General features: G+C 45.4%; 1 protein-coding gene and 1 long non-coding RNA gene across 5 annotated transcripts in view; one reads left to right on the forward strand and one right to left on the reverse strand.

Annotated features, from left to right (window-relative positions):
- The window catches only part of GNG7 (G protein subunit gamma 7), a 153,261-nt gene that overhangs the window by 37,892 nt on the left and 87,425 nt on the right, over positions 1-27,944 (forward strand). For 2 of the 3 annotated variants that reach the window (XM_066276801.1, XM_066276797.1), the window contains one exon: positions 9,128-9,187. The exons of the other annotated variant lie outside the window; for it this stretch is intronic. The gene's annotated coding sequence lies outside the window, so the exon portion shown is untranslated. The remainder of the gene's footprint in view (positions 1-9,127; positions 9,188-27,944) is intronic. 3 annotated transcript variants of the gene reach the window in all.
- LOC136320206 (uncharacterized) lies at positions 20,316-21,401 on the reverse strand. Of its 2 annotated transcripts, none has more exons than XR_010728276.1 (3): positions 21,264-21,401; positions 20,582-20,720; positions 20,316-20,455 (listed from the first exon to the last, which is right to left on the reverse strand). It is a non-coding gene; the product is annotated as an uncharacterized lncRNA (long non-coding RNA). The 2 variants fall into 2 exon arrangements; XR_010728277.1 differs by lacking the exon at positions 21,264-21,401 and adding an exon at positions 21,132-21,241.

Raw genomic sequence — 27,944 nt, forward strand, 5'->3', positions numbered from 1 at the left:
GTTGTTCATTGATTGCTTTCTCATATGTGCCTTGACCGTGGGCCTTCAGCAGACCGAGTAACCCCTTGCTCGAGCCAGCGACCTTGGATCCAAGCTGGTGAGCTTTTTATTTTATTTATTTATTTATTTATTTATTTATTTATTTATTTATTTATTTTTATTTCTCTGAAGCTGGAAATGGGGAGAGACAGTCAGACAGACTCCCGCATGCGCCTGACCAGGATCCACCTGGCACGCCCACCAGGGGGCGATGCTCTGCCCCTCCAGGGCGTCGCTCTGTTGCAACCAGAGCCACTCTAGCGCCTGGGGCAGAGGCCAAGGAGCCATCCCCAGCACCCGGGCCATCTTTGCTCCTATGGAGCCTCGGCTGCGGGAGGGGAAGAGAGAGACAGAGAGGAAGGAGAGGGGGAGGGGTGGAGAAGCAGATGGGTGCTTCTCCTGTGTGCCCTGGCCGGGAATCGAACCCGGGACTCCTGCATGCCAGGCCGATGCTCTACCACTGAGCCAACCGGCCAGGGCCTCAAGCTGGTGAGCTTTTTGCTCAAGACAAATAAGCCCGCGCTCAAGCTGGCGACCTCGGGGTCTCAAACCTGGGTCCTCCGCATTCCAGTTCGACACTCCATCTACTGCGCCACTGCCTGGTCAGGCTAATAGCCTACTTTTTAGAATAGTTTTAGTTTTATAGAAAAATTCAATAGCCCTAGCCAGGTAGCTAAGTTGTTTAGAGTGTTATCTCAATATGCCAAGGTCGGAGGTTTGATCCCCAGTCAAGGCACATACAAGAATCAATCAATGAATACATAAATAAATGGAACAATAAATCAATGTTTCTTTCTCTCTCTCATAAATAAATAATTTAAAATCAATAATAAGAAAATTCAACAGCAAGTACAGAGTTCCCATATTTATACACACTTCACACACAAATGCACACACACATCCCCTTTATTATTACCATCTTGCATTGGTGTGTTACCACTGATGAGCCAATATTGATATATGTGTGCCTTTGTATTATTTCTCTTTTTTTTTTTTTGGCAAGTGCAGTTATTTTTTAATTTTGAAGACCATCATTAAACAATTATTGTGACACTGCTTCATGTTTAAGACCTCCCCACTAGAGGATTCCAGCACATGAGAGCCACCAGTGTTGTTTTTGCAATGTTACTCTCTGCTCAGAAAACTAGGATTTCTTTTTTCATGGCACTCAAAGCCCTCAGGAATCTAACTCCAGTTCATGGATCATCAGACTTTCTGTAAAGGCTGGAGTGTAAATGCTGAATGCTCTCTGTCACTGCTACTCCATTCTATTGTAACATAAGAGGGATGGCTGTGTGCCAATAAAACTTTATTTACAAAAGAAAACAGTGGGCCAGATTTGGCCCATGGCCAGAGCTTAGCTTGCCAACTACTGCTCTATTTTATCTTCTTACCTTTAAGTAACATTTATTATCTGCTGGCCCTGAACTGGGAAATAATTAGGAATTCATGCCTGGAGTCTTATAGGCCTGGCTTAAAGTCCTACCTGTGCTTGCACATAACCTTGAGCAGTTTAATTCCTTTCTTTGTGACTCAATTTCTTCATTCATAAGTAGTGAATTATAATAGTTGTTGTAATTGAATGAGCAGGTATGTATATATACATTTAGCACAGAGACTGGCACTTATATGTTCAGTAAGTATTGGGTTCTTTTTATTTAATGATTTACTTCAGTAGTCTCCTGTTGTGTTATTAGTTAGCTAAATTTGTGTAACAACTCACCCCAAATGTAGTGGCTTAAAACAAAACACATTTAGTATCTCACAGTGTCTGTGGGTCAGGAATAAGGGTGTTGGTTTGGCCAGGTCCTCTTCTCAGGGTCTCGCACTGGTTGCAGTCAAGGTGTCAGCTGAGGCTGAGGTCTCATCAGAAAGCTCAATGGGAGAAGTTGCCAATTCCCAGTATTGTGGCTCTCAGCTGGATTCAGTCCTTCTGGGCCTTAATTTTTCTCTGGCTGCTGGATGGAGGCCACACGGACTTTGCCAGCATGGCTGATTGCTTCATCCCAGTGTGCAGGCTGGGACAGCAGTTGAGTCTACTAGCCAGGCAGAAGTCACAGTCTTCTGAACCGTAGGATCAGAAGTGACACCCTCTTACTACCTTTGCCAGAGTCAGGCCCTTATCACAGTTCTGGTGAGAGGATTGGACAAAGATGTGACTACCAGTAGGTGAGGCCATGGGACCAGACAGGAAGGAAACAGTTTTATCTCTATACCATTTGTTCTGGGTTACAGGAGCACTTTCTGTGTGCTACAAAATTTGCATTCATGGTCAGATTTCAGCCTTTTTCTCAATCCCCAGGTGCCTAACCTTTGCTTTTTCTCAGCTGAGAAGATGAACTATGAAACATCAAACACGCAGGCACTAAGTGCCATTGCCAGCTCTCAGCACATGTCTGCCTGACCCCACGGTGCCATATGTGCCATCACCTTTCCTCAATGACTCCTGCCGTATAATTAGTGTCGAATGCTGTTGTTTTTCTTCCTCATAAGAAACCAGTGGCCCTGGCCAGTTGGCTCAGTGGTAGAGCATCAGCCCGGTGCTTGGATGTCCTGGTTCAACTCCCGTTCAGTACACACAGGAGAAGCGCCAGTCTGCTTCTCAACCCCTCCCCCTCTTGCATCTCTCTCTCTCTCTTCCCCCCGCCCCCAGCCATGGCTCGATGGAGCAAGTTGGCCCTGAGGATGGCTCCATAGCCTCTGCCTCAGGTGCTAAGAAGAGCTTGGCTGCTGAGCAATGGAGCAACACCCCAGATGGGCAGGCCCCCTATTGGGCTTGCCAGGTGGATCCCAGTCAGAGCACATGCAGGAGCCTGTCTCTGCCTCCCCTCCTCTCACTGAAGGAAAAAAAAAAAACAAACCATGTCTGTCAGCCACCTCATAGGAGATTCTCAAAGCACCTACATTTGTGTGTCTGTTAGGTTCTGGGGTCCCTGCAGGACCACAACCATTGTGATATCTATGACTTCCTTGTTCTCCTGCCCCAAGAACCAAACTTAACTAGTAGAGAATACACAATTTTAAATGTATTTATATCCGACAGGAATGACAGGGGTCGTTGTGTCTGTTCTCTGCTGCTCCATGAGAGTGTAATCAACCCTGGGTCTCAGATATACCTCAAAACCTACCTAGGGGCCCCTAGCTTCAGATTGACAGGTTAGAGCCACATGCCATCCACCTGTGCAGCCCACAGCCCCTGTGCCCTGCAGTTCTCCATGCGTGCCCTTTTGCCTGCCCTTCTGCCAGCCCCTGTGATCGATAACAGGGTCCTGCCTGGAAAGGCATTCACCTTTCAAGATGAGACAGCAGCTCAAGAAGCTGTAGTGCAGTGTTCTCCTCCCCTTCCTGCAGGAGACACTGGGCTACATCTGGGGACATCTGTGGTTGTCATGACCTTGGGAACTCCTGGCATTGAGTGAGTAGAGCTAGGAATGCTGCAGCATCCCACAATGCCTAGGATGGCCCCCCACAGAGGAGGATTGCCCCGAATGTAAGCCATATGTGTGTGGGGGAGAACCTGGATTCTAGAGGGAGGGAGGGCAGCATTTGTACACAAGATGTGTCAGTTGTGCAAAGCCCTTTGAAAAAGTTCTGGAAGCTCTGATCTAGAGAAGTAGGTTGTGACTTGCTGTGTCAGTCAGGGCTGGTTCCTTACCTCCTTACTGGACTGTTCCTCCAGCCTGTCTTGCTTTATCAGGGATCCAGCATCATCTCCCTAAGCCAATTTCACAGCCCTAGTTTTTCGTTTTGAAAATCCAGGTTTGGAAGCTAAGGGTGTAGTTACTTGTGCCCCTGCCCACCATCCACCACTTGGGCACATTAGCTCACAATCTGACAGATCTATTGAGGCCTTTCTAAATTATAAGGAAAACAGAAACCACCAAGAAATTAACAAAGGAAGGCATCAGTGCTGTTTGTTTGAGATCGTGGTTTTTGTCTTCCTTTTTCAAGGTGACAGATGACACAGCTAAAGTCTGCAGCTGAGAACCAGCCCACATTACAGGCCTGGTTCCTAGCCAAGCCTGCGTTGCCCAGGCCCCTGTGACCGGCCCATAGAAATGCAGTGGGTTTCCAAGTGTCAGTTCCATTTCAGGCTCTGGGCAGGAACAGGCCCAGCCTCACCCAGCTGCTCTGGGGTCGGTCTGGTCTGCCCCACATCCTCCCGCTCCGCAGGCTGTTCCCTTAGCACTAACTGGATGGTACCTAGTCCCTGAAATTACTGAGCCCCTCCTGTGGGCAGGCTCGGTGAAAGCTATTGGAACTGCCATGCAAGCAAAACACAGGAGATTCCTGCCATTTGGGATCTTGTCTCTCCTGGGGAGACTCAACTTTGACCTATATGATGCTGATGGGCACAGGATCTCTTCAGGGGGCAGTGACAGTGTCCTTGGATTATGTAATGCGAGGATTACTCACCCTGTGAATATCCTAAAAGCTACTGAATTGGACACTTTACATATATATATTATATATATATATAAACTTTTTTATTTTTTTAGAGACACAGAGAGAGTCAGAGAGGATAGACAGGGACAGACAGACAGGAACGGAGAGATGAGAAGCATCAATCTTTAGTTTTTTGTTGCGCATTGTGACACCTTAGTTGTTCATTGATTGCTTTCTCATATGTGCCTTGATCGTGGGCCTTCAGCAGACCGAGTAACCCCTTGCTCGAGCCAGTGACCTTGGGACCAAGCTGGTGAGCTTTTGCTCAAACCAGATGAGCCCACACTCAAGCTGGCGACCTTGGGGTCTCGAACCTGGGTCCTCGGCATCCCAGTTCGATGCTCTATCCACTGCATCACCGCCTGGTCAGGCTGAATTGGACACTTTAAAGGGATGAATTTTATATTATATGAATTATATCTCAAAAAATATTATTTTTTTTTGTGAAAGAGAGACAGAGAGATAAGGACAGACAGGAAGGGAGAGAGAGATGAGAAGCATCAGTTCTTCATTGCTCGCCTTAGTTGTTCATTGATTACATGTTCATATGTGCCTTCACTGGGGGGCTACAGCTGACCGAGTAACCCCTTGCTCAAGCCAGTGGCCTTGGGCTTCAAGCCAGTGACCTTTGGACTCAAGCCAATGACCATGAGGTCATGTCTATGATCCCATGCTCAAGCCAGCAATCCCGCACTCAAGCCGGATGAGCCTGTGTTCAAGCTGGCGACCTTGGGGTTTCTAACCTGGGTCCTCTGCGTCCCCTGCGTCCCAATCCAACACTTTTATCTATTGCGCCACCGCCTGGTCAGGCTCTATATATATATCAGTTTTTTAAAAAGGCATGTGAGGCCTGACCTGTGGTGGCGCAGTGGATAAAGCGTCGACCTAGAAATGCTGAGGTCGCCGGTTCGAAACCCTGGGCTTGCCTGGTCAAGGCACATATGGGAGTTGATGCTTCCTGCTCCTCCCCCCTTCTCTCTCTCTCTCTCTCCTTTCTAAAATGAATAAAAATAAATAAATAAAAATAAATAAAAATAAAAATAAAAAGGCTTGTGAACAGGTTGTAGAAGTATTCCAAGAGCAAGAGTAAAGTGATTCCTTCCCAAGGGCATCCCTGATCACCACAATGGTAAATGATGCCCCCGTTTCCTTGGGTGATTTATTTCTCCCTCACAGCACCTAAGATTTTCTACCCAGACTGTTCGTTATTTGTGTCGTAAGTTTATCTACCCTGTCTTGTAGGCAATTCGCAAGGGCAGGGTCTGTGTGGAGTCTCCAGGCTCCTGTGCACCCTGCTACTGTGGTCTTGAAATTAGCGGGGGCGGGGGAAAGATGAGAAGCGTCAACTGGTAGTTCATTGATGGCTTAGTTGTTCATTGATTGCTTCTCATACGTGCCTTGACTAGGGGCTCCAGCCGAGTCAGTGACCCCTTGTTCAAGTCAGTGACCTTGGGCTTCAATCCAGAAACCATTGGGCTTAAGCCAGTCACCATGGGATCATGTCAGTGATCCTACACTGAAACTGGCAACCCTGTGCTCGAGCCAGCAACCTTGGGGTTTCGAACCTGGGATCTCAACATTTCAGGTTGATGCTCTGTCCACTGTGCCACCACCAGTCAGGCTGAAATTTGCACTAATTTTTGCCCAGGGGTCATTCTGTTTCACTTTTTCGCTATCTGTGCAAATTTTCTAGCAGGTCCTGTGGAGAGACCCCATCTCTTTTCACTGCTGACCCTCCTGAAGGGATTGCGGTCCACTCTGATGGCAAAGTGAAAGTCTAGCATTTTGTCTGGGTGAGCGAGCCTGTGAAGGTCATGGGGACAGCCTGGTGCCAGCTGGTAGAGCTCACAGCTTGCCACTGTGTGGCCCTGTGGCTGGAGCTGCAGGATTGTGTTTTGTCCAAGCTGCGCCCTGCCCTAGCCCAAGCTGGTCTGGGCTGAGGGCAGCAGGATAGAGGTCACTTTGTTGCTCAAGTCCAAGCCCAAGGGCTCAAGGAAAGCAGCCAGCAGCTGTTGTTAAAGGGCTGGGGACAGGGAGATTTGTGGTCAGTAGATGTGAGGGGCAGAGAGTGAAAAACCTTTTTTGTATGTGTGTGGCAGAGACAGAGTCAGAGGAGAGAGGGACAGATAGGGACAGATAGACAGGAAGGGAGAGAGATGAGAAACATCAGTTCTTCATTGCAGTTCCTTAGTTGTTCATTGATTGATTTCTCATATGTGCCTTGACCGGGGGGCTGCAGCAGACTAAGTGACCCCTTGCTCGAGCCAGCGACCTTGGGCTCAAGCTGGTGAGCCTTGCTCAAACCAGATGAGCCCTCACTCAAGCTGGCGATCTTGGAGTCTCAAACCTGGATCCTTAGCTCTATCCACTGTGCCACCACGTGGTCAGGCGAAAAACCATTTTTAAATAATTCCCAAGACACCCATGTTCACAGCATCACAATTCACAACAGCCAAAATGTAGAAACAACCCAAATATCCATCAGTGGATAATGAATAAACAACGTGTCCATCCACACAGTGGAATATTACTCAGCCGTGGAAAGGAACAAGGCACTGACACTCATTACAACATGGATAAACCTTGAATTCACAGTGCTCAGTGAAAGAAGTGACACACAAGGCTACACAGTATGATTCCATTTATGTGAAATGTCCAGAACAGGCAAATCCTCAGAGACAGGAAGTAGGCTAGTGGTTGCCAGGGACTAAGAGTGACTGTTGATGGAGACAGGGTGTCCTTTAAGGATGATAAAATGTCCTAAAGTTTAATTGTGGTGGTGGTCACACAACTTTGTGAATATACTAACAACCACTGAATCATGCACTTCAAATGGGTGAATTGTGTGGCATGAGAATTATATCTCAGTAAGGCTGTCTAAAAAAATAGTGCCTAATTTATTTACTATTTCCTGGTTTTGATAATGGCCCTTAGTTGAGTAAGGAACTGCCGTCTGGAGAACTGGGTGGAGGAGGCCTGGGACTCCTTTTTATTAGTTCTGCAATTTCTTGTGAATCTTGAAATGATTCAAAAATAAAAAGCTGAAGGATCATATGCATAGATGGTTCCTATAAGGTTGAGACAAGCCTTGGCCTCCAGGTTCATGGGCACATTGCTCCAGCCCTTTTCATCTCTTATCCCTTCCAGCACTGTTTTTTGCTGGCCAGTCCCCAGGTGCTCCTCTTGCCTTAGTGGCCCAGCAGTTTCTGTCCTAAATGGAAGTCTGGAATAGCAGATCCTGCTGGATTAGTTTCTTGCAGCTCCAGGACCCCAAAGGGCTTTAGGGCATTCCTGGGGCTGCGGTGCCACCTGCCAGTGACTGTGGGAATTTCAATTCTCCAGACTGGCCTTTTACTGACAGCAATTAGCCTGAACTCAGAGAAAAGAACCAGCGCTTAACATTTATTATTGAATTATTTTGTTAAATATGTTTTTATTTTAGAATTGCTTTAGATTTTTTTTTTTCATTTTTCCGAAGCTGGAAATGGGGAGGCAGTCAGACAGACTCCCGCATGCGCCCGATCGGATCCACCCGGCATGCCCACCAGGGGGCGATGCTCTGCCCATCTGGGGCGTTGCTCTGTTGCGTCCAGAGCAGAGGCCACAGAGCCATCCCCAGCGCCCGGGCCATCTCTGCTCCAGTGGAGCCTTGGCTGCGGGAGGGGAAGAGAGAGACAGAGAGGAAGGAGAGGGGGAGGGGTAGAGAAGCAAATGGGCGCCTCTCCTGTGTGCCCTGGCCGGGAATCTAACCCGGGACTCCTGCACGCCAGGCCGACGCTCTACCGCTGAGCCAACCGACCAAGGCCTAGAATTGCTTTAGATTTTCACAAGAATATAAAATATAGTACAGCGAGTTCCTGTCTGCCTATCACTCCATTTTCCAATGGTCATGTCTTCCATAATCATGGTATATTTGTGACAACCAGGAGACAAACATAGGTATATTTATGTGAACTCAGCTCCATTCTTTATTCGAATTTCACTAGTTTCCTCTCTTTCTGTCTTGGGACCCTGTACAGGACCCCACAATGCAGTTAGTTCTCACAAATCCTTAGGCAAACCTGGGTGAGTTAGTCACCCTTTCGGCACTTTGGGGCAGGGTTTTGACTCAGTTTCCCCTTCTTCCTCCTAGGGTACTGTGAGGTTCAAATGATGTAGGCAAACACTTTTTATAAACTAAATGGTCATGAAAATACCCAATCATCTAATTTAATTTAGTGTTTGAACATGTAGAAATTTATCAGGGGTAATGTTTTAAATCTACCTTCTCTGCATCTTATGAAGGAATATTTTTTAAGATTTTATTTATACATTTTAGAGAAGAGAGAGAGAGAAGGGGAGGAGCAAGAAACATCAACTCCCATATGTGCCTTGACCCACCAAGCCCAGGGTTTCAAACTGGCAACCTCAGTGTTCCAGGTCGATACTTTATCCACTACACCACCACAGGTCAGGCCCCTCTCTGCATCTTGAAGCACCCTATTTATGCTGTCAGAATAACCCAAAAGCAGGACTCGCAAAGTGATTTTTCTCATTACCTAATTATTTAGTTCCTTACTCTTTGATGTGAACACCTGCCCACAGTAACACCCAAATTTCTGGCCACTTGACGCTCAGCTAAAGTGTTACACTTTTCTTCCAGGAAGTGGACGTTTTGGTTCCTGAAACCTTGACACTGAAGACAGCCAGGTCTTGCACACAGGTTGGTGTCTTGATGTTTTTCTTTTCTCTACATTGACAGTTCATGCAGGTGTTGGGCAGGCCATTCTGAGCCAGGATGAGAGTTCAGAGGTTGGTTTGCCATTGGGGCATGCGTTCTTGCTGTGCATGCCTGTCTGTTCCCTGAGGCTTTGTCTTTTCTGCCAAGAGCAAATGGGAGCAATAGGGAACATCTACTCTTGGGCTCCAGTCACTCATGAAGTAGGGGGATATAGGCTGGTCCCAGGGCACCCCAGCAAGGGGTCAGGACAGAGAGTATGCAGCTGTTCCAGCCTGCTTTCAGCTGTCTTAACTTCATCATTGCCAGGAACAGAGCTAAGTCACTGAGCATGATAAACATCTGAAACCTGTCGCCCATCCTGGCAGACTGGGAAACACCCAAGTGGCTTTAGGAAGGTTCTTTTTTTTTTTTTAATAAGTTAGGAGCAAAGCTAAGGCTCAGGTACTGTTCTTTTTTTTTAAAGTTTTTATTTATTGATTTTACAGAGGGGGAAGGGGCAGGAATAGAAGTATCAACTCATAGTTGCTTCACTTTAATGTTCATTGATTTCTTGTCATATGTGCCTTGACTGGGCAAGCGCAGGGTTTCGAACCAGTGACCTCAGTGTTCCAGGTCGACGCTCTATCCTCTGTGCCACTACAGGTCAGGCTCGGCTCATATTCTTTTAACTCCTGTTTATCTCTGGGCTCATTCCCCAAAGGATTTTCAGTGCCTTTTATAATGTGAGAAGAGGAATAACATGAAACTAAGTTAGAGATTGCCACGTGCTCTGTGCTACCGCCTGTTGAAATTACTGTGATTCTCTGGTATGTTTCCTGCCTGGCAGGGAGACCCCACTCCGTGCTGCTTCTTTTTTATAAATGTTTTGGCTACTCTCATGGAGTTTTGTGTTTTATATGATCTTTAGAATAAACTTCTGGTTTCTAACAAAAATTCTGATAGAATTTTGATTAGGGTTGTGTTTGTTGATAAACTTGAGGGAAATCTGATGTCTTTATGATGTTGGCTATTCCAATTCAAGGTGTTTGTATAAAAGAAAAAGTGTTAGAAAAGAAGGCACATTCCCAAAGACAACACATTATATGATTCCAGTTAGATGAAATTTCAATTTTTTTAAATTTTAAGTTAAAAAAAATTTTTTTTTAATTTATTGATTTTAGTGGGAGAGAAAGGGGGAGAGAGAGCGAGCAACATGATCTGTTTCTTTCTGTGCTCTGACCAGGGACTGAACCAGCCAGCAGCCTCTGTGCTTCTAGGTGATGCTCCAGTCAACCTGGCCAGGGCTGAAATTTCTAGGAGGAACAAACCTGTAGTGCTTGCCAGGAGCGGAGTGGGAAGGGAGTCAGTGTGAACAAGCATGAGGAATCTGATGGGGTAAAGGAAAGGCTCCAGCACTGCATGGCGGACCGTCACACAACTCAAGAGAACTCATTAGGAAAATCTTATGAGTTGTATACTTATTTTTTTTTTTAATAAATTTTTATTAATGGTAATGGGATGACATTAATAAATCAGGGTACATATATTCAAAGAAAACATGTCTAGGTTATTTTGTCATCAAATTATGTTGCAAACCCCTCGCCCAAAGTCAGATTGTCCTCCGCCACCCTCTATCTAGTTCTCTGTGCCCCTCCCCCTCCCCCTAACTCTCTCCCTCCCTCCCTCCCATGTCCTCCCTCCCCCCCCACCCTTGGTAACCACCACACTCTTGTCCATGTCTCTTAGTCTCATTTTTATGTTCCACCAATGTATGGAATCGTGTAGTTCTTGTTTTTTTCTGATTTGCTTATTTCACTCCTTATAATGTTATCAAGATCCCACCATTTTGCTGTAAATGATCTGATGTCATCATTTCTTATGGCTGAGTAGTATTCCATAGTGTATATGTGCCACATCTTCTTTATCCAGTCTTCTATTGAAGGGCTTTTTGGTTGTTTCCATGTCTTGGCCACTGTGAACAGTGCTGCAATGAACATGGGGCTACATGTGTCTTCACGTATCAATGTTTCTGAGGTTTTGGGGTATATACCCAGTAGAGGGATTGCTGGGTCATAAGGTAGTTCTATTTGTAGTTTTTTGAGGAACCACCATACTTTCCTCCATAATGGTTGTACTACTTTACAGTCCCACCAACAGTGAATGAGGGTTCCTTTTTCTCCACAGCCTCTCCAACATTTGCTATTACCCGACTTGTTGATAATAGCTAATCTAACAGGAGTGAGGTGGTATCTCATTGTAGTTTTGATTTGCATTTCTCTAATAACTAATGAAGCTGAGCATCTTTTCATATATCTGTTGGCCATTTGTATCTCTTCCTGGGAGAAGTGTCTGTTCATGTCCTCTTCCCATTTTTTTATTGGATTGTTTGTTTGTTTGTTGTTGAGTTTTATGAGTTCTTTGTAAATTTTGGATATTAGGCCCTTATCTGAGCTGTCGTTTGAAAATATCAGTTCCCATATAGTTGGCTGTCTGTTTATTTTGATATCAGTTTCTCTTGCTGAGCAAAAACTTTTAATTCTGATGTAGTCCCATTCATTTATCTTTGCCTTCACTTCTCTTGCCATTGGAGTCAAGTTCATAAAATGTTCTTTAAAACCCAGGTCCATGATTTTAGTACCTATGTCTTCTTCTATGTACTTTATTGTTTCAGGTCTTATATTTAGGTCTTTGATCCATTTTGAATTAATTTTAGTACACGGGGACAGGCTGTAGTCGAGTTTCATTCTTTTGCATGTGGCTTTCCAGTTTTCCCAACACCATTTGTTGAAGAGGCTTTCTTTTCTCCATTGTGTGTTGTTGGCCCCTTTATCAAAGATTATTTGACCGTATATATGTGGTTTTATTTCTGGGCTTTCTATTCTGTTCCATTGGTCTGAGTGTCTATTTTTTTGCCAATACCATGCTGTTTTGATTATCGTGGCCCTATAATATAGTTTAAAGTCAGGTATTGTAATGCCCCCAGCTTCATTCTTTTTCCTTAGGATTGTTTTGGCTATTCGGGGTTTTTTATAGTTCCATATAAATCTGATGATTTTTTGTTCCATTTCTTTAAAAAATCTCATAGGGATTTTGATGGGAATTGCATTACATTTGTATATTGCTTTGGGTAATATGGCCATTTTGATTATATTTATTCTTCCTATCCAAGAACAAGGAATATTTTTCCATCTCATTGTATCTTTTTCGATTTCCCTTAACAATGCTTTGTAATTTTCATTATATAGGTCCTTTACGTTCTTTGTTATGTTTATTCCTAGGTATTTTATTTTTTTTGTTGCAATCATGAAGGGGATTATTTTTTTGAGTTCGTTTTCTAATATTTCATTGTTGGCATATAGAAAGGCTATGGACTTTTGTATGTTAATTTTGTATCCTGCGACCTTACTGTATTGGTTTATTGTTTCTAATAATCTTTTTGTGGAGTCCTTCGAGTTTTCGATGTATAGGATCATATCATCAGCAAAAAGTAATAGCTTTACTTCTTCTTTTCCGATATGGATGCCTTTTATTTCTTTGTCTTGTCTGATTGCTCTGGCCAGAACTTCTAGCACCACGTTGAATAAGAGCGGAGAGAGTGGACAACCCTGTCTTGTTCCTGATTTAAGGTAGAAAGTCCTCAGTTTTATGCCGTTTAATAGGATGTTGGCTGATGGTTTATCATATATGTATGGCCTTTATCATGTTGAGATATTTTCCTTCTATACCCATTTTGTTGAGAGTCTTAAACATAAAATTGTGTTGTATTTTATCAAAAGCCTTTTCTGCATCTATAGATAAGATCATGTGGTTTTTGTTCTTTGTTTTGTTGATATGGTGTATTACGTTAACCGTTTTGCGTATGTTGAACCATCCTTGAGATTCTGGGATGAATCCCACTTGATCATGATGTATTATTTTTTTAATATGTTGTTGTATTCGGTTTGCCAGTATTTTGTTTAGTATTTTAGCATCTGTATTCATTAGAGATATTGGTCTGTAGTTTTCTTTCTTTGTGCCATCCTTGCCAGGTTTTGGTATGAGGGTTATGTTGGCCTCATAAAATGTGTTTGGAAGTATTGCTTCTTCTTCAATTTTTTGGAAGACTTTGAGTAGAATAGGAACCAAGTCTTCTTTGAATGTTTGATAGAATTCACTAGTATAACCGTCTGGGCCTGGACTTTTATTTTTGGGGAGATTTTTAATAGTTTTTTCTATTTCCTCCCTGCTGATTGGTCTGTTTAGGCTTTCTGCTTCTTCATGACTCAGTCTAGGAAGGTTGTATTGTTCTAGGAATTTATCCATTTCTTCTAGATTGTTGTATTTGGTGGCATATAATTTTTCATAGTATTCTACAATAATTCTTTGTATTTCTATGATGTCTGTGGTGATCTCTCCTCTTTCATTTTGGATTTTATTTATTTGAGTCCTGTGTCTTTTTTCCTTGGTGAGTCTTGCCAAGGGTTTGTCAATTTTGTTGATCTTTTCAAAGAACCAGCTCCTTGTTTTATTGATTTTTTCTATAGTTTTTCTGTTCTCTATTTCATTTATTTCTGCTCTGATTTTTATTATCTCCTTTCTTCGGCTGGTTTTGGGTTGTCTTTGTTCTTCTTTTTCTAGTTCCTTAAGGTGTGAAGTTAAGTGGTTTACTTCGGCTCTCTCTTGTTTGTTCATATAGGCCTGAAGTGATATGAACTTTCCTCTTATTACTGCTTTTGCTGCATCCCAGAGATTCTGATATGTCGTATTTTCATTTTCATTTGTCTGTATAAATCTTTTGATTTCTGCACTTATTTCTTCTTTGACCCATTCATTTTTTAGAAGTATGTTGTTTAGTTTCCACATTTTTGTGGGTTTTTCCCCCTCTTTTTTGCAGTTGAATTCTAGTTTCAAGGCTTTATGATCAGAAAATATGCTTGGTACAATTTCAATTTTTCTAAATTTGCTGATATTGTCTTTGTGGCCCAACATATGGTCAATTCTTGAGAATGTTCCATGTACACTAGAGAAAAATGTATACTCTGTCGCTTTGGGATGAAGTGTCCTGTAGATGTCTATCATATCCAGGTGTTCTAGTATTTCGTTTAAGGCCACTATATCTTTATTGATTCTCTGTTTGGATGACCGATCTAGAGCCGTCAGCGGTGTATTGAGGTCTCCAAGTATGATTGTATTTTTGTTAGTTTTTGTTTTAAGGTCAATAAGTAGCTGTCTTATTTATTTTGGTGCTCCTTGGTTTGGTGCATATATATTAAGGATTGTTATGTCTTCTTGATTCAACTTCCCCTTAATCATTATGAAATGACCATTTTTGTCTCTGAGTACTTTTTCTGTCTTGTAGTCAGCATTATTAGATATGAGTATTGCTACACCTGCTTTTTTTTGGGTGTTGTTCGCTTGGAGTATTGTTTTCCAGCCTTTCACTTTGAATTTGTTTTTATCCTTGTTGCTTAGATGTGTTTCTTGTAGGCAGCATATAGTTGGATTTTCTTTTTTAATCCATTCTGCTACTCTGTGTCTTTTTATTGGTAAGTTTAATCCATTTACATTTACTGTAATTATTGACACTTGTGGGTTCCCTACTGCCATTTTATAAATTGCTTTCTGTTAGTTTTGTATCTAGTTTGATTCTTCTCTTTTGTTTTTCTATCATTTGTTTTTGTTTGTTTGTGTTCCATACTTCTTTCCTCTGTTGCTACCTTTTTTAAGTCAAGTGTTTTTGTGGTGGTTTTTTTAAGGGTGGTTACCATTAAGTAATGAAAAGGGTACCTACCATATTCATTGTAGTACCCTATCTTATAAGTATTTCTGCACTTCATCATCCTTTGCCACTGTTAATCTCCATCCTCTCCCCCCTTTTTTTCCTTTGTTGTCACAGTTTAAGTTTGGTTTTATTGTGTTCTTGGTGGAGCTGTTACTTGTGGTGTTGTTTTCTTTTGTTCTTTGAATCTGGTTGGAAAACCCCCCTTAGTATTTCCTGGAGTGGGGGCTTTCTGTTGATAAATTCTCTCATCTTTTCTGTATTTGTGAATGTTTTTATATCTCCTTCATACTTGAAGGATAGCTTTGATGGGTATAGTATTCTTGGCTGAAAGTTCCTCTCTTTCAGGGCTTTAAATATTGGGGTCCACTCTCTTCTAGCTTGTAGAGTTTCTGCTGAGAAATCTGATGATAATCTAATAGGCCTTCCTTTATATGTTGTACTCTTCTTTTCCCTGGCTGCCTTGAGAATTTTTTCTTTGTCATTGGTTTGTGTCATCTTTATTATGATGTGCCTTGGAGTGGGTTTGTTGGGGTTAAGAAAACTTGGTGTTCTGTTTGCTTCTTGAATTTGAGGCTTTAGTTCCTTCCACAGGCTTGGGAAGTTCTCGTCTATTATTTGTTTGAGTATATTCTCCATTCCATTTTCTTTCTCTTCTTCCTCTGATATACCTATTATTCTTATGTTATTCTTTCTGATGGAGTCAGACAATTCCTGTAGGGCTTTCTCATTTTTTATTATTTTTGAGTCTCTTTCTTCTTCTCTCTGTTGTGCCTCAAGTTGTTTGTCTTCTATTTCACTAATCCTATCTTCAATCTGGGCTGTTCTGTTAGCTAAGCTTGTTAACTCGTTTTTCAGCTCGTGAATTGAGTTTTTCATTTCTGTTTGATTTGTTTTTATAGTTTCAATTTCCTTGGTAATATATTCTTTGTGTTCATTGAGCTGTTTTCTGATCTCCCTATATTGCCTTTCTGTGTTTTCTTGTATATCTCTGAGTATTTTTAAGATTTCTATTTTAAATTCTCTGTCATTTAGCTCCAAGGCTTCCAATATGTTAAGTCTTTTCTCCATAGATTTTTCCACATCTATTTGTGTTACCTCTCTTTCTTTTGTATCCATAATATTCGATTTCCTCTTTCTTATCGGCATCTGAGGGTGGTCTTATTGATAGCACTAATTAGAGTTAATAAGGAGTAAAAAGAAAAAAAAGAAAAAAAAAAAAAAAAAAAAGGGTAAAACACCCCACAAAAAAAAACCAGTAATAATTATTATTTCCCCCTTTTTTTCTCTCTTCTCTTTCCCTCCTCTCCCCTCCTCAGGGAAATATCGTGCCTATAATGGAGGGCCTGATTTGGGGTGAAGAGTTCAAGGGGCAAAAAAAGGGAGTAGGGATCTACTAAATGCAAAAAAATAAAAAAAGAAGAAGAAAATCTTAGACAAGCATAAGATGATTTGCTTGTAAGTGATGGTCAACTAAGAGATATAATGAGAGGGATAAGAGGGAATCAGAAAAAAGGACCAAAAAAGAATAATAAAGAAGAAAAAATAAAATTAATAAGTAAAAATCTGTTGTATTAAGTGGAGCGAAGACTAAATACAATGGAGACCTTGGATTGGGAGGACCCAAAATGCCACAAAAATAAACAAACAAGAGAAAAAAAAATAAAAACAAAAGCAAAAAAGAGAAATAAAGCCAAAAAAAAGCCTTGAGTCCCAAATTAACTAATTTGTTCGTGATTGAGGATTATATGGGAGGAAAGTAAAATGAGAAAAGAAAAAACGAATAGAAAGGAAAAAATAAGAAAAAGAGAAAAACGAAGGAAGAAATAAAATAGGAGGAGAAAAAAACAAAATAAAGCAAGACAAAAAAAAACAAAAGAGGAGAGAGTGAGAGTTAAGTGTTTTGGAGTATAACCTTAAAGGAGGGTGAGGATGAAGAAGAAAAATAAAATGCAACACTCATGGGTAGTGTAGTTCAAGAAAGGGGAAGAAGCGTCAGACTGGGATGCGGAAGGACCCAGGTTCGAGACCCCGAGGTCGCCAGCTTGAGCGCGGGCTCATCTGGCTTGAGCAAAGAGCTCACCAGCTTGGACCCAAGGTCGCTGGCCCCAGCAGGGGGTTACTCGGTCTGCTGAAGGCCCATGGTCAAGGCACATGTGAGAAAGCAATCAATGAACAACTAAGAAGTCGCAACTTGCAACGAGAAACTGATGATTGATGCTTCTCATCTCTCTCCGTTCCTGTCTGTCTGTCCCTGTCTATCTCTGCCTCTGTAAAAAAAAAAAAAAAAAAAAAAAAAAAAAAGAAAGGGGAAGCATAAGATGGGCAGAGAATAGAAGGACCGAGGTGGAGGAAATAAAGGCAAAAAGATAGAAGAAACAAACAACAACAACAACAACAAAAAATTAATGGATCAAGTTGTAAAGTCTGTGGGTTTTTCTTGATTTTGAGAGGTTAACTTCTTCCTTTTTCTTTTCTCTCCCTCTTCCTAGTCGGTGACTCTGTACCCCAGGCTCTGCCCCTGTGTCACTCTTAGGTAGGGATTTGCAGTTGATGGGATTCTATGGCAATGTCATATAATTGGCTTTAGTCTTGCTGGAAGTAAAGGCTTGTTGGCGTTTGCAGGGTCCAACGATGAGAGAGTTTGCTTTCCTGGATTCTCTCTCCTAGTCCCCCCTTTCTGAATTAGCAGCCTGGTGATCCAGCTATAAGGCTGCAACTGCTTCTACCTGGGGAGTAAGAGGCTCAAAGAGCTGGGAAATCCCCACTCTATCCCCACTCAGTGCAAGGCTTTGGGAAAGGTTCTGAGAGTCAGGGCCTCCAGTGTAATCAGGCGGGGGTGGGAGTCAATTGTTGTCAAGGTGACTGTTCAGCGCCTATCATTTAGTTGGACCTCTCAACCCAGGCTTTCCACACTTTGTAGCCTGTTTTTGCAGGAAAGAAGAGGCACTAGTCTCTGCTTACGACTAGTGTAGTATAGACCTTATTATCTGCCAAGTCCTTCTTGTTAGCGTTTATCCCTGAATATGGAGGCTCTATCAATCAGAAGTTGCCCCCGCCCCTTTACGGAGAGGCACTAAAAAATATCACGCCTCTTGTCTTGGATCGCTGAACTGAGAGAGATCTTATCAATTAGAACCGAGGGTGCGCAGATTTTATGGGTTAAGCTAATTTCAGTGATTGGGTCGCAGCTGTGTTTCCGAAGGTATTTTAGGCTGCCTGCACGCGCCCCTCCCCCAACGCTTGATTGTTAGCTTGAATGGCTGGGTGAGGTGCCCCGCCCACGGAGAGAATCTCCCAAGCCTCTCCCGCTCGCCCCGCCGCTGGAGGCTGGACTGCACCAGGTGCAGGATAATGGAGCCCCCTGGGTGTGCGGGCCAGTAGGGCGCCCTGGGCGCGTGGAATGCCCAAGGCACGCGCGCGAATGGCGCGCTCCGGACACTGGTGGCCGGCGACCCCCACTCGCAGTGTGCGGGCCGCTGGGAACGTCAGCGGTGCTCAACCGGACCGGGCGCGCGCGCGCGCGGGGGCTCGTGGCGGCCGCTCGCGGTGGCGGTTCGCGGGGGCTCGCGGCAGCTCGCGGTGGCGGTTCGCGGGGGTTCGCGGCAGCTGGGGGGGGGGCTCGCGGCGGCTCGCGGTCGGCCGCTCGCGGCGGCTTGCGGTTCCCAAGTATATGGGCTGACTCTCCGCAGGCGCACTCCCTGGCGGCTTGAATGAGCGTCGCTGCGGTAGCTTCCTCCACACCCTCGTCTCTCAGATTCAAGTGATAACAGTCCTTTTGCTTTCAGTTTGTGTGGAACTCCGGAATGCTCCGAGGATAAATTTTTCTGTTTCTAGTTGCTAAATTTGTTGTGATTTAGGGGAGAGCTGTCGGTCGCGCTTCTCACGGCGCCATTTCCGTGACGTCACTCAATCTCACCTTATTTTTTTTTAAACCACTATTTTGAAATAATAACAAAGGAAATTGCAAAAATTGTTTAGGAGATCCTAAGCACCCGTCCCCCAGCATCCCCCAGTGGTGGCACCTCACATAACCATAGCATGAGACCAGGAAATTAGCATGGGAACCACGATTGTGCAGAGGTCCCCACTGTTTATCCCATGTGCGGACTGGGCTTTGCCTGAGTTATGAGTGTGCAGGATCACCACACATAAAATGGAGAGAGTGCTTCTTACTTGTATGTGTAAATATACTTAACACTACTGAGCCGTACACATAAAATTGGTAAAAGTGGTTTTATGTTACATGTTTTTTACCACAATAAATAAAAAAAAGAGAGAATGGGAGAGACAGACATCAGAGCAGTAGCAAGGCTTCCTAACTGGCCTCGAGGAAAGCAAACCAACACATTGTGAGCAGCCCCTGGAGGAGGTAATGTGTCCTCTAAGAGCTGAGAGCAACGGCACGCTACAGCCAGCAAGAAAATGGGGGCCCAGTCCTACAGCTGCAGGCAAATGGATTCTGCCAACCACTCGAATGAGCTTGGAAGGGACCCTGAGTTCTAGATGGGAACTCTGCCTGGCCAGTCCCCTTGATTTCAGGCTTCTAGGACCCTGAATAGAGGGCCCAGTTAAGTTGTGCCCCATTTCCTAACACAGAAACTGTGAGATGACAAATGGGTGTTGTTTTAAACCTCTATGTTTGTGACAACTTGTTATGTAGCAGTAGGTGACTGATATATGTACTGTGTTGCCTTCAGACACACTCATTCTAAAACCCACCACAACCCTGCAAATTAGAGCATCTTTATTTTCTGAATGAGAAAATGGTAGCAGAGACAGGCTAAGTAACTTGCCCAGAGCCACATGGTAACTGTTTTGTGATATTCAAATCAGTTGAGTGTCACCAAGCCCAGACCAGGGATCTGGCTCCTTATGGCCAGGTGTCTTGTCCAGCTCCTGCTGTATGTTTGGTGAGTGAGTGAGAGAAGGAACAAATCCTCACCTGGCTTTCTGAACAGAGATGTGAGCCTGTCAGCAGGACCAGTGACACACTGGGGAAAGTGAACAGAACCTCAAGGACATAATTGTCGTATCCCGAAAAAGAGTAATGATCACATGGGGCTTTCCTGGCTGAGTCATCGAGGAGCTGAGGTCTGAGCTCATGAGCCTCCTGGAATTCAACATACTATTCCCTGGCACCCTGACTAATATCCTGGCTGATTCAGCGCCCAGCTCAGACGAGAGGCCAGCTCCTGGAACCAGGCATCCTCTCACCCGTGAGACTGCCAAAGCCAGGGCAGCAGGAGGGCCAGCCAGTCGGGTCTGGGTGGGGGTTTATGCCACCTTGGCTGCAGGTGTGAGAAAGGGCACACAGGGTGGGCAGGAAGAGAAGGGACAACGGGGACTCAGAGCTGGGACCACACCTACCAGTGCCCCCGGCCAAACATTACCAGGTCTCCTGCTTCCAATTGGAGCTGGTTACTCTCGGGTGGGGTAGGGGAGAGCTTCCTGGGCACTGTGGGGTGTTGAGCAGCATCCCTGGCTCCCACCATCTGGATACCAGGAGCACCCTAGTGTGACAACCACAGATGTCCCCACTTATCATCCAGTGTCCCCTTGGGGCAGGATCACCCTGGGTGAGACCCTGGCCAAGAGACCCTGGTAACAACACTGCCTGAGTTAGAGTAGGTGCTCACCTGGTGGTGCTTTGTCCAGGACCTTAGAGAGGCCTTCCTGGAGGAAAGTTGCATCTGAGTTGAGGTTGATAATGTCTTGGAGCTGACGAGGGTAGGTGGATCCTCCGGGTGACACAGGAGCAGAGTCTGGTTCCAGGACCTGAAGTGCAAGGTGGGAGAGGGGGCAAGGAGCCCACAGGTAGAGACAGTGCTTATCCCAAGGGCAGAAGGGAGCCCCACTCCTGACCTCCTTGTTTTACAGATTAGGCAACTGAAGGCACCTTGAGGTGAGGGTGGGCGCAGGTCCCAGCAGGTCTCAGGGCTGTTTACACAGCCGCTGGCCTTACTCATCTTGGGGTACCTGTGGTTGCTGGAGCCAGGCCCAGGAAGTAGCACTCACCTAGCTATCTCTCAGCTCAGACCCCCCGCTCAGGTAGGCACCTCCTCCTGCCATTTCCATTTGGTAAAATTGGGGTGATAACTGTCTCTGATGCCCAGGGTTGTTGTAGGGACTAGAGGACACCATCAATTCTACAGTACTTATCCCCACACCCTTCCCCTGTTACTCTACCTTTCTTCTTCCCAAAGATACTGGAGGTCATCTGGCCTCTTTGGTCTCTATGGGAATGCTGGGAATCAGTGAGTGACTCCAGCATACAACATGTTGGTGGCAAGCCCTGAACCCCTGTTTCAGCATTCTTACCTTTGATCGAGGGCAAGAGAGAAGTGAGTTGCAGGGATAGAACGTGTCCCCAGCCCAGCGCCCATCCCCCTGGGAGTGATCCGCAGGAGTACACCAGGAAGGACTGCAGCAGGCGGTGGCTCTGTGTCCCGAGCTGACCTTGTTTTCCTGTTCCTGGGCAGGAACAGCACGGCCTGCCTGCGGTGTGGACCTCTGCAAGTTCAGTAAACACCCAGGGGATGGAGAGCCGGGGGGCTGGCTTCCTTGCCTCCCGCCCGCTCACCCCTCCCTGGGAATTATCAGGAAAGGGTGGCAAATCCCTTTCCTTCCCAGAACACTGAGACGTGCTCAGCTGCCTCCTGGGGGCAGCTGGGCAGAGATGCCGGCTGGGGATGGTAACCAAGTTGTGAGGCTGCTGGGGCTGCCGTGTTTACTCACAGGCTGCGCTGTTCCACACACGAAAACAAGGGGCATCTAGAGCAGCTTTTCTTTTTCTTTTTTTTTCTGTTGTGGTAAGATACACCTAACATGAAATTTGCCATCTGAACCATTTTCAGTGCACAGCTCAGTGGCATCAGCACACTCAGAGTATTGTGCGGCCATCGCCGCCATCCATCTCCAGGACTTTCTCCTCATCCCAAACTGACACTCTGTGCCCATTAAACACTAACTCCCCAGCTCTTCCCCTCTCCCAGCCCCCGGCACCCACCATCTACTTTCTGCCTTTGGATTTGACTCTAAAGACCTCCTATGAGGGGAATCACACAGCATTTGTCCTTCTGTATCTGGCTTATTTCACTGAGCATAGTGTCCTCAAGGTTCATCCACCTTAGTAGCAGATGTCAGAATGTCCTTTCTTTTTAAGGCTGAAGAATATTCCAGTGTGTGGATGGACCACATTGTGTTTATCCACTATCTTTCAGTGAATACTTGGGTTATTTCCACCTTTTGGCTATTGTAAATAATGCTGTTATGAACATAGGTGTGTACTTACGTGTTTGAGACCCCACTTTTAATTCAGGAATGAAGCATCTCGGGTTCTGATTTGATACCTCAAGTCCAGCCTGTGGATCACCTGTCTTCCCCTTAGTGTGAGCCACAGAATCAGGGACCTGGGCTATGAGGTGGCTTCCGCCTTATCCATCCTCAGTTGGACCCACACACCTCTAGGAAGAAAAAAAAATACATTTGCATAAGTAAATATGACATGGCAGAAAAACTCAGAAGGTACTAATGGTATACAGCGAGAATGCCATTCCAAATAAGGTCGCTGTAATAGTCTGCCACGGCTGCCATAATAAAGCACCACAGACCAGGCAGCTCCAGCAACAGAGATAAATTTTCTCCAGGTGCTAGAGGCTGGAATTTTGAGATCAAGGTGTCAGCAGGGCTGATTCCTCCTGAGGCCTCTCTTCTTGGCATGCAGACGGCCATCTTCTTTGTATCTTCATCTTCCCTCTGTGAGTTCCTGCATACCTGCTTAAAAGGACACTAGTCATGTTAGATTAGGGCCCGCCCTAATGATCTCATTTTACCTTAATCACCTGTTAAAGACTCCATCTCCAGATACAGTCACATTCTGAGATTCTGGGGGTCAGAAGTCTTGAATTTGGGAGTACACAATTCAGTTCATACTAGTCACCTTCTGAGGTTCCAGGTAGACATGAATTTGAGGGGATTTAACCCACTATGAGGAAGGTGGGTTGAACTCAGTTCTCAGTAAGAGACTCGGAAGGGTGTGCTAACAGGAAGGGGGATGAGTAACCCCGGAGAGGGGCCCTTTAGCAAATATAAAAGCACCATGAATTGGGGTCCCCTGCTTGTGCAAACCGTGGGCAAGTCATTTAGCTGAGATGTAATCTCTGGCCTCCAGAAAGGTCACTGTGTAGTCAGGGGAGCCTTTACCCCTTTTATAAATGAAAGTGGAAACTCAGGCTGGGGGAGATTAGCCAAGGTCACAGAATAGCCTTGAGTGGAACCAGCATTTCCACCCCATAAGTCAGTTCTGTACACAAGGCCAGCTGCCCAGCCAAGAATGCTAATAGCACAGGGACAACCCTAGAGTTCCCCAGTGTGGCTGGTGACTTGGCCCCAGAAGCCTACCAGCAGCTGGGATGGTTCCTTGAAATCTTTTTGCCTTTCATTGCTTGAAAATGGTGGTGCATTCTGGCCTGAGATAGTTTTTTTCTTTCTTTCTTTCTTTTTTTTAGAGAGGAAGAGATGAGAAGCATCAACTCGTAGTTGTGTCATTTTTAGTTGTTCATTGATTGCTTCTCATATGTGCCTTGACTGAGGGGCTTAAGTCGAGCCAGTGACCCCTTGCTCAAGCCAGCGACCTTGGGCTCAAGCCAGCAACCTTGGGTTTCAGGACAGCGACCTTCAAGCTCAAACTAGTGACCTTGGGATCATGTCTGTGATTCACAAGCTGGCAAGCCTGTGCTCAAACCATCGACCTCGAGATTTCAAACTGGGGACCTCAGTGTCCCAGGTCGATGCTCTATCTACTGCACCACCACAGGCCAGGCTTGCCTGAGATCTTTCTAATTTGCTTCAATGGGAAACAGTTCTGACTTTTGTCCTTTTTTTTTTTCCTTAAGTGAGAAGCAGGGAGGCAGAGAGACAGACTCCTGCATGTGTCCGACCAGGATCCACCCAGCAAGGCCCCTACCAGGCAGTGCTCTGCCCATCTGGGCATTGCTTCGTTGTTCAGCAGTCTAACTACTTTAGCGCCTAAGACAAGGCCATGGAGCCATCCTCAGCGCCCAGGGCCAACTTGCTCCAACTAAGTCATGGCTGTGGGAGGGGAGGAGAGAGATAGAAAGGGAGAGAGAAAGGAGAGGGGAGGGGTAGAGAGGCGAACAGTCGATTCTCCTGTGTGCCTTCACTGGAAATCCAACCCAGGGCATCTACACACTGGGCCGATGCTCTACCACTGAGCCAACTGGCCAGGGCCTGTCCTTCTTTTATGTCGTGTTGGTCTTGTGTCTTGAGTGACCCTGTGAGATGACAGTTTCCTGGAGGGTGGGCCCCACTCTGGGCTGTAGTGAGGGATGAGGTGAGGGCATGCATGACTGTGTGGGGATTGCAAGGTGGAGCAGCAAGTGGGAGATCTGGCATGCAGAGACGAAACTGATAGCGCCCTGCAGCCAAAGCACTGCTAAGAGCGTGTTGGCTCTTTTTTCTTTTTCTTTTCTTTTTAAACCTAAAACCTGTTTGTTTTCATTTAAAGAACTCTATCTGTTTATCTTTATAAGATTTTATTTATTGATTTTAGAGAGAGGAGAAAGAGAAAAGAGGGGAAGAGAGGGAAGCATCAACTCGTAGTTGCTTCTATATGTGCCTTGACTGGGCAAACCCAGGGTTTTGAACCGGTGACCTCAGCATTCCAGGCTGATGTTTTATCCACTGTGCCACCACAGGTCAGGCAAGAAGCTCTTTTTAAAAACAAGCTTTTTATTAGATAATTTTCTTACATTGGTGCACAATTCTCCTCATTTTCCTGAATCTGATAAGTCCAGGCAGCTGATAGCTCAGGGAGAAAGTGAATTTGGGGAGGGGGGCTCACTAGTAGTAAGTTGGACATTTCCAGAACAGTTTTCTACTAACCCACCCTAGCCTGGAGGCCTGCTTCCCATTCCTGCTAGTAACAGGGCAAGGGACAGAAGCAGTGGGCCAGCAAGGTCACATGGTCTTATTTTGCCTTGATAAAGTGGCTTACATGAGGAGGGTTCAGGGTTTCTTCTGCACAGAAGAGGCTAAATGAAATGAGTAAAGAGTAAGGGCATAAAGAGGAAGGTATCAAATGCTTCCCATTAAGACTAGAAATGTGGTTCCTTTAAGAGGTCAAAGGCTTATATAATTGAACGTGGAAAATTAGGCTTTGTGCTCCGCAGATGGGAGGCTGTGTTTCAGAACTGGCTCTTTTTTCTTCTTCAAATTAAAAAAAATTTTTTTTTTTAAATAATAGCTCTATTGAGATAGAATTCACACCATACAATTCATCCTTTAAAGCAGGGGTCTCAAACTCAACTCAGCATGTGGGCCGCAGAGCAAGATCACAGCCGTTCAGCGGGCCACACTAGGTCTACAAAAGGCAACTGTTACACAACACTTTTCTCACTGCAGTTGAAAACAAAAAAAAATCAGTACAACAAGCACAATCGTACATGCAGTTTATTGCAGGCCGCGAGTTTGAGACCCCCTGCTTTAAAGTATACATGTCAGTGGCTTTAGTACATTTACTTAGCTGTGCAACCATTGCTTGAATTCCAGAACATTTTATTGCCCCCAAAAGATACTCCTTCCCCATTAGTAGTAGCCACTCTCCCGCCCCTGGAAACCACTAATTCAGGGGTGATTCTGTCCCCAGGGGACATGGGACAATGTCTGGGGGCATCTGTGATTGTCACAACTAGGGCTGCTCCTGGCATCAAGTGGGTGGCATGAGGTCAGAGATGCTGCTCAGCATCCACAGTGCCCAGGATGGCCCCCACAGAGAATGATGTGGCACCAATGTCAGCAGTGCCAAGGAGGAGACCCTGTGTTAATTATTTGGAAAAACTACTGAGTCCAATTCCTACTCACAGGGGACACTTGGGTTTTTTTTTATTTTTTATTTTTTATTTTATTTATTCATTTTAGAGAGGAGAGAGAGAGGGAGAGAGAGAGAGAGACAGAGAGAGAGAGAGAGAGAGGAGAGAGAGACAGGGGGGAGGAGCAGGAAGCATCAACTTCCATATGTGCCTTGACCAGGCTAGCCCAGGGTTTCGAACCAGCGACCTCAGCATTTCCAGGTCGACGCTTTATCCACTGCGCCACCACAGGTCAGGCGACACTTGGGTTTAAAACAGGCCTTGAACTCAGCTGTGCCTCCACGTTGCTTTCTACTTGAAAATTCAAATGCTCCTGCCTCTGGCCTTCCCCGCCTGCCCATCTTGAGCAGTTGTGTCCACATGGGGCTTAGAGCCAGGAGGCCTCAGAAACTTGCATCTGTTCTGAGGGACCAACTATGTAGTCTTCAGGGCCTGATGCAAAATGGGAACTGGGCCTCTTACTCAGAAATTACCCAGATTCTGGATGGTGAGAGCAGTACATTAAACCAAGGGTGGGCCTTCTGCACTGCACTGGGCACCTACATGAGCCCCCCACGCAGGAAGCCCCCAGGGACAGGGCGGCTGTGTCAGCTCTGCTGCTAAGGCCAGAGAGGGGAGGGCTCTGGCTGGGCAGTGGGCATGAGGAGCTCCCCTCCCTCTACAGGGCCATCCCACCCAGGCCAGGCTTCGTCGTCCTCCTGCTGCAAGGCCAAGTGGCTGTTCTTGGCACCCATCCATGTTTACTTCGCTGGTTTGTGTGTTAAACTGGGCCGGCTGGAAAAAGGTTGGGAAATAGTGCTCTGCCTGCAGACCTGTGGGGAGAGCACAGGGCCTCTGGGCCTTGTGTTCATTCCTGTGCCTAACAGAAACCTAGGGCCCCTCAGCCGGCCTGGCCCACTCCCTGCCCTGTCCCTGCTTGCTTTGGGTCTTCAGTTTCTTTCCCCTTCATAGGCAATGTGTCTGATTTGCAGATGGCATACACGACCTGAGAGGGGAAATAACTTACATACACTAGGGTCACCCCGATTTATACCGTCTACCCATCAACGGTTTGTTCTGTTGTCTACTGTGAGCAACAATCAGACTCATTTTCCCCCCAGATAACAGAGTATGTCCCCTCGGCACTGCTGACATCAGGGCCGGGTCATTCTCTGTGAGGGCCAACCTGGGTACTATGGGGTGTTGAACAGCATCCCTTGCCCCCATCCACTTGATGCCAGGAGCACCCCTATCGTGACAACCACAGATATTCCTAGACCATGATGGCGAACCTATGACATGTGTGTCAGCACTGACATGCTTATCCATTTTTGATGACACACGGCCGCATGCGGCCGCATACCAGAGAAGTATGGGGCCGCATGCCAAGAAGGACGTTTCATCCTTGGCTCCTGCACAGCCAGGTGCAGTAGCCGAGGATAAAACATTTGCTGTAGTGTAGACACTCTGTGCTGGAGGTCTGGAGGCCAAAACAACAGAACTCCGGCACAGAGCGTCTAGTTCTGGGACTTCCGGTTAGGCCGTTAAGGGGATCTTTGACCTCACTTCTGGCCTGCGGAGCAGGGAGCAGTGGAATGCCGTGGGGGATGCATCTCTGAGGGCTGTGTGATCGCCATTACCAGCAGCCACATAACCATAGCAACCATCATCCAATCTACTGTTCTGGGGTGTCGTGGATTTCTAATTGACCATCATTACTGAGATAAGTGAGGAGGAGGCTGGGAGAGGCGAGGGCCTGTGCTATGGGTCTGTGCTATGGGTGCCGTTTCCGCCATTAGAAATAGCAGCAGCCATCTTAATTTACATAAGATGCAACTTGCAGAATTTCAAGACAGCATCTGGGCTCAGGTGTTTGTCGACTTGAGGTCAAAGCTTGAGAATCTGGAAAGGTGCCGCTTGGAGAATCAAGATGAGTGCCACTACGAACAGAAAATTTGGAGTGCCTGGAACTGATTACCAAACACTTTTAGAACCCTGAAAAATATAACAATGGCTTTACTCACAATTTTTTCCCTCTACGTACTTTTGTGAGACCTTATTCTCAGCGTTAAATAATATCAAAACCAACAAAAGAAACAGATTGCCAAATGAAGTTAGTAGAGCTTGCTTG

Source organism: Saccopteryx bilineata, chromosome 1 (genome assembly GCF_036850765.1).
Source record: "Saccopteryx bilineata isolate mSacBil1 chromosome 1, mSacBil1_pri_phased_curated, whole genome shotgun sequence".
Lineage (NCBI taxonomy): Eukaryota > Metazoa > Chordata > Mammalia > Chiroptera > Emballonuridae > Saccopteryx > Saccopteryx bilineata.